The sequence below is a fragment of the Etheostoma spectabile genome, chromosome 2 (assembly GCF_008692095.1).
Source record: "Etheostoma spectabile isolate EspeVRDwgs_2016 chromosome 2, UIUC_Espe_1.0, whole genome shotgun sequence".
NCBI classification, from domain to species: Eukaryota; Metazoa; Chordata; class Actinopteri; order Perciformes; family Percidae; genus Etheostoma; species Etheostoma spectabile.
Window position 1 is genome coordinate 25,024,961 of NC_045734.1, and position 6,428 is coordinate 25,031,388.

Genomic DNA, 6,428 nt, shown 5'->3' on the forward strand with positions numbered 1-6,428 from the left:
CAAGCCAGGCCACAGTCTCTCCAAAGCACCTCTGCCACAGAGTGAGTGTTGTCTGCCGAACAGTGGGCAGAGAGGTAATGAAACAGAATAGAGACGAAGAGACTTAATGGAAAACCCATCCATTGAACGCTTTCTCCATCTTTCCCACCCTTTTGTTATTTTTTTCCTCCGGCTATTCATTTCACCCTGTGGCATCCCCACCTCTCTCTCCATCTATCTTTCTGTCTCTATCACCTCTAGTCCTCTTCGCCTGGTTTAGCAGCAGCCAGCATACAAACTAGCTGACTCAAACACACGCAGGCTGCATGAATAGGGTGTGTGAATTGTGGACGGTATGGAAAGATGGAGGCAGAGATGGTGAGAGATTAGAGGAAAAGGAGGGAGGAGGGCAAACGGGGTTTGGGGAGTGGAGATAAAAAGGAAAAAGAGAAGGTGTGAGACCCTTGCTGGAGAGTTTAAGTTGGGATTTGCTCTAGTTCTTGCATGCCGGCATCAGCAAGACATGCGTCAGCATACATTAAGCAGCTCATTCATCATTCACGCGATGAACATGAGGTATGAGGTCACCGGTGGGTTGTCTCATTGTTTCAAAACATCATGCCTGGGTTAATGAAACCAGCTCTAAGGATTTCTTAACTTGAGACATAAAGTGATTCTAGTTTTTAGGATTTCCAAATGAAAACCATCAATATTTAAAGAGACTTGGGCCAAAAGCATTTAGGCACCATTTCAGCACAGAGAGTGAGATTTAATTCAGTGTGATAAGGGAATGGACCTACGCCCACAACATGCCTATATTTGGACTATGTTTAGGGGCCAGTTCACTTATTTTGACATTTTGTAATGGAAATGATCTCTACTGAGAAGGATGCTGTCCCTGGAATGAGAGCTGTTATTGTTCAAATGTTAATGTTTTTTCAATGCTGTGAGCAGGGGTACAAACCTCACAGACACATGATTAGATAATCAAAAAGATGTCTTTCTCTCATTCATCTTGACCAACAAGTTTGATCAGTCTTATGAGCACAAGATATACATTTTTTGTATCTTTATTGACCAATAATACCAACAATATGTAATTGTAACTCAAATAAAGCTTTTTAGATTATTCTATTTTGATATAAAGGAATTCAAATATAGTTTTCTAAAAGCAAGAAAAGAAGCAATACCAAAATTTAACAAATGCCCCATTAGATGCATTTAAAATGTTAACATGTAACGTTGAGGAAGTTTGTAAAATATCAATCTCCACTTGTGAATGTATCTGTCAAATTCAGTTTATGGAGTAAATAGTACAATAAATCAAAATAAGTAACTGCACTTAGTTAGAACCCACCGCTTTATATAACGTACAAGAATAGTACACATACTGATGAAAAGAAACACAGATTAGGAGTAACGGATAGTAAACTGCATCCCTCTTGTTTACTGGGTGTGTGCATGTGTGCATGCGTGTGCGTGTGTGCGTGTGTGTGTGTGTGTGTGTGTGTGTGTGTGTGTGTGTGTGTGAGAGAGTGAGAGTTGCAACTTGCAACAATAACTTCCTAATTACAGTTCCCCAGTGTTAGTGCAATCTTCCTGAAATGCTAACTAGCCTCCTACAGGGAATACGGTACATTATAAATCCATGTGCTCGCTTGAGCGTGTATAGACTGTGTTCAGAAGTGTGTGTATGCAGCATGCATACAGTATATTCTAGCGTTTGTGTATGCACACGTGTGTCTGCACAGTTCTACACATCCATCCTACCGTCCTATGTAGAAGTGTTGTTCACATTGGGGTGTGCTGTTGTGGGCCGTTGTGTGTGTTGGTGTGTAATACAGACTGACATGAGTGTGGGTGTGTCTAAAAATTGTACAGAACATTTATGAGTGTGTGTGTGTGTGTGTGGTGTGTGTGTGTGTGTGTGGTGTGTGTGTGTGGTGTGTGTGGTGTGTGTGTGTGTGTGTGTGTGTGTGTGTGTGTGTGTGGCTATTTTTCTCAAGTAGCCTGATCTAAGAACTGTTTACAACGTATTTGTATTCCAATCCTACTTCAATAACAAAACAGAAAATGAATAAATGTAACAGTAGACATTTTCTCAACAGTAGCAGAGTAAAAAATGTCTTCACATTTAGACCCAGTCAGCAGGGAGGTGCCATGTTCACTCTGAATGCAGATTTGCTTCCCTCTCAACAAAGATCAACATTATGACAAGAGATACTGCCCGCTCTCTGTGCACCAACATGCTTAATATGGAAAGCTGGTTCCTGTTGAAATATGGATGGCTTTGACAAATAACAACTGATGAGAGTTGATTTTGAAATATATAGCCTGGGATTTCAACAGCGACATGCTTCATGTTACTCCATTGCAGTGGCAGCTAAAGAGGAGAAAAATGCACTAATGGACGGGAGAGTGGGGAGGCATCTTCCATTACGCAGCAGTGTTTCTTCATTATTCCTGGAGAACTTGCCCCACAGTTATGCCTCTGGGTACTGAGATTGTAGCATGGATGGATATCTTACTTTAAGGTCTACAGTCAACCACATGCAGGGAAAAGAAAAGCACCTTTTCAACTTCAGGTGAAGTGAAAGTAACAACCGGGTGCAATGACAATACAGCACAGACATTAAACCTATCCCTTTTTATTCATTTTGTACTTGCAGACATTCTGGCAGTTCCTCACTACTAAAGTTGTCACTTTTCATTACTACTAATATTGCCACCTGCCTTATCACAGATGTAACCATTAGAGTATCACCCGTTCAGACATTTCTGCTGCGACAGCACAAAAAAAGCTTTCACTCTGCAGCTGCTTGTAGAGATATTTTGTTTAGTTTTATTTAAGTTGTTGGGTCTCAAGAAGAAGCATAATCAAGCACAGCAGTTCGGGTTTAGAGACCACTTTGTTCTGCTCTTAAAACTCTTAAGACAAGGAAAAGTGTACCGCAGCGAGCACTGCAGTGCTAATGCAGGATGAAAGCAAGATGAGCGACCTCTAACATAGTTATCAATGAATTCACAGGATTTTGCTGTGACTAAGGATCTCTGGCCTTGAAAAGAGCAAGTCGACCATTTCTCACACCCCAGCGCATAACATCCCGAAAGTGAATCATTGAAGCTTTTTTTGTTTTTTTCTGTATTTGTCTATCTCTCCCTTTCTATCAATCTTACTCTTTCTTTTCTTTCTCTCTCTCCCTCTGTAGCACTAACAATTGGAGTCAGCCAGTGGAAAAACTCTGTTAGTAGTCCATGCCCTATGGGACAAAGTGGCAACAGCATCTGTTACAACAGATAGTAGGGCAGTAGGCAGTAGGCACAGGGCACAGCAAATTTAACTGGCTGAGCGACTTCAAGTCACACACATGCACTCAGTGGGCTAATGTGTTTTAGTGCACATCAAGAGTGGACTTTTGCTGCACAGCCTCATATTAACTGGATTATATTTTTATGCCAAATGGTGATAAACGCACAGACAGGTAAAAAACTACCATATCGTTTCTTAGGGAAGTGTTTGACTATCACATGCTACAAGTCTCTGCTCTATTGGCGACCACCATTTTTTATAACGGACAGTCCCTCATTTGGATGTTGTGATGATGCGGTTGAGGGCGCTATCTAACACGTCACTCGCAATTGGGTTTGGAAGCATCTGGTTTACATAATTTCCATTGCTCAATAAACCATTCAGTGCCCCCCAATGCCCAGTGTGGAAGCATATGGGTTTGTTGAGTGTCTCCACTCCTTCATTCAGGTTTTTCTAATAAAGGATCACTCTGCCGATATTGCATATCAAGTTCAGTTTACTAGTTGGGAGGATTATAACATAGGATGTGAAAAAAACAACTGTTTCATAATGTCTTCTGTTGCTCTGGGGGAAATTTCCAACATTTGAAAAACATAATCCTGATGATGTCTAATGAAAGACGCTTTTCAGTTGCATTATAGAAACAACGTTGACGTCAGTGTTAGGGACTAAAAGTCAAGATCTGCTAGGACTGGGTGACATGAAGATTGATATCATCAAATTGACCTTAAAATTTCTATATTGTTTTTTTTTGCACACAGCTGGTTATATTTATGTCATTTGGGCAACGCTTCATGTTCTGAGCCTTGAATGTCATGATCATTTTGCCCTAAAGTTCTTAATAAAATAAGAAAATACTCTTCGTAATTCTGTTTTGTCAAGCATTAAATGCACACAGGAGTATAAAAAAGGCTTTGCCATGTGGTTAACTCATGTTTACTATTTTTTATTGAATTAAAGAAAACATGCTATATTGTGATATTGTTATCAAGATATGAAATTACCATTTTGGGCATAGAGGATTTTGTCCATATCGCCCAGCCCTAGTCTCTACTGACTCATTTCATTTAATTTTTTTGATCTCTCTCTTGTAAATCCCACAGCTCTTTGAAAATGCCACTCTAAATCACTGGATTACCCCTTTAAATTTGTCCACTGTCTGACTATGGTCAGTCTCTTGCATGCTCAAGTACTTGTGTTGGGAGCCTCTGCAGTGTGTAGATCTGGATCTGAATAATGAGACTAACGTGGAAAAACTAAAACCTGTGCCCAGTCCCACTGAAATCTTCCTAGGGGATTGTGTACATCTTTGTCCTGCAGCAGCTTAGAATATGAAGTAATGTAGTTTTGGGACTGATGTGTTAAAGTGTTTCCTACCACAGATTTCTCACATCTAAAATAAGAAACATGCTGACAAGAACATACAGATTAACCATTAACATTTCAAAGATATCTCAGAGAGCGAAAAAAAAAAGACTTCATTGGGCTGGATGTTACACTGCCTGCAGCCCACAGTGTGTAGAGCCGCTGTCCAGGGTGCTGAACACTCAGCCCGCTGGACTGCGGTGCGGGTATGAGCGCTATCCGGGCCGGTCACTCACTCCGGCACTGTAGCCCGTCCCGGGACAAAAACTAAATACATATCGAGTGACCAGCCTATGACACGTTTCATTCATATCTATGAATGTTGAACATGCTCGGATCAAAGTTGCACAGCTATAGGTTGCATAGGACTGGAGAACGGGACGTTCAGGCAGCGCAAGAGCTGATAATGTTAATCCGGATCTATGTATCTGCACCTGCATTATCGCTGGACACAACGGCATGGAGATAAGACAAACAAGGCAGGCTGGGAATAACCAACAAGCAAATTCCCATCATTCACCAAGACTACACACACACACACAAAATCACACAGAGACGGATTTAGAGTCTTTGATTTCAGAAACGCAGGAATGCCAGAGCTGTTGGCGTATTTTAAAGTTCCCTACGCACTGCGAGCCCAGCCATCACAAGACAGGCACATGAATACGAAGCCAAACGTTTCGTGCGCGATCTACAGATGTTCGCATCTGGTTCTCACTTTACCTGCTCCAGATGCCAAGAAAGAGAAGAAAGCGTCTCGCTGGTCTTCCTCGGCAAAACGGTCCGCTCGTTGCCTCTGGCAGTATGAATGGTCGTGTTGATGTGAGTGTTTTTTTTTTTTTAGTCTTGGTCTGTCACTGATTTGGTCCCAGCTTGCACGTGTCGCCCCAGCGGTGACCGGGAAAGAGCTCAGCAGCAGCCAGTGTGGCGTTAAGATTTTTAGGATGCAAAATTGCACCTGATGTGATATGCTGCCTCCTCGCCGCTGTCTCCCTCGTTCTCCGTCTCTCTCTTCTCAGTTTGTGCCTCTCACACTGCGTCAGGCTCCACTCACCCCTCCTCTCTCCCTCTCTATTTGACTGCCTTTGACTCTCTCTCGCGCGCGCGCACACCGTGGAACAGACGGTGATTATTTCGCTGGAATTCAGTTTTCTCTCGCGCTCTCTTTCTATATGTGCCTCAATCAACCCTCAATCCGTCGCCTCTTCCGCCAGCTGTTCCGGTGGAAGGGAGAGGGTAGCATGGCACTCGAAGCGCCGCAGACAGTTTAGATTAGATGGTTTCCCATTTAGAGAGTGAGATGGCCTGATAAGTTTAGTACTGTACTATAAACCCAAACAGGGAAAGTTTGAAAATGTATGAAATCCAGCCAGTTGAAGGATGAAACAGTCATACAGCATAGCATTAGAGAAATAGTCTTTTGTTTTTGGAGGGATGGGAACCCACATTTCTGGGTGTTTCTCTGCACTCAGCTGCTAGTGGATGCATTAAGTCCTCCTGGAGGCAAAGCTACTGTAGCCCTACCCAAACGAACAGTCCAATGTTATTTTGATGTTGGCTGTTTGCCTAAAAGCACTATGGGTCAACCTGATGTCCTGCCAGCAGACATGGTCAGATTAACTGCCTCTTTAGTACAGACAGACAAACACACACACACACACAAACACACACAAACACACTCACACAAGCCTGGAGGCAGATAAATAGACAACTTGAAAGAGAAATGAATGGATGAATATGCGTACTGTCATCTAAAATTCTCAAATGAGCTTCC

At 42.3% G+C, this 6,428-nt stretch overlaps 1 protein-coding gene across 1 annotated transcript in view; it reads right to left on the reverse strand.

Annotated features, from left to right (window-relative positions):
- The window catches only part of LOC116697203 (protein ELFN1-like), a 108,853-nt gene extending 103,140 nt beyond the window's left edge, over positions 1–5,713 (reverse strand). Inside the window, 1 exon segment of the mRNA XM_032528520.1 lies at positions 5,378–5,713. The gene's annotated coding sequence lies outside the window, so the exon portion shown is untranslated.
- Positions 5,714–6,428: the final 715 nt, after the last annotated feature.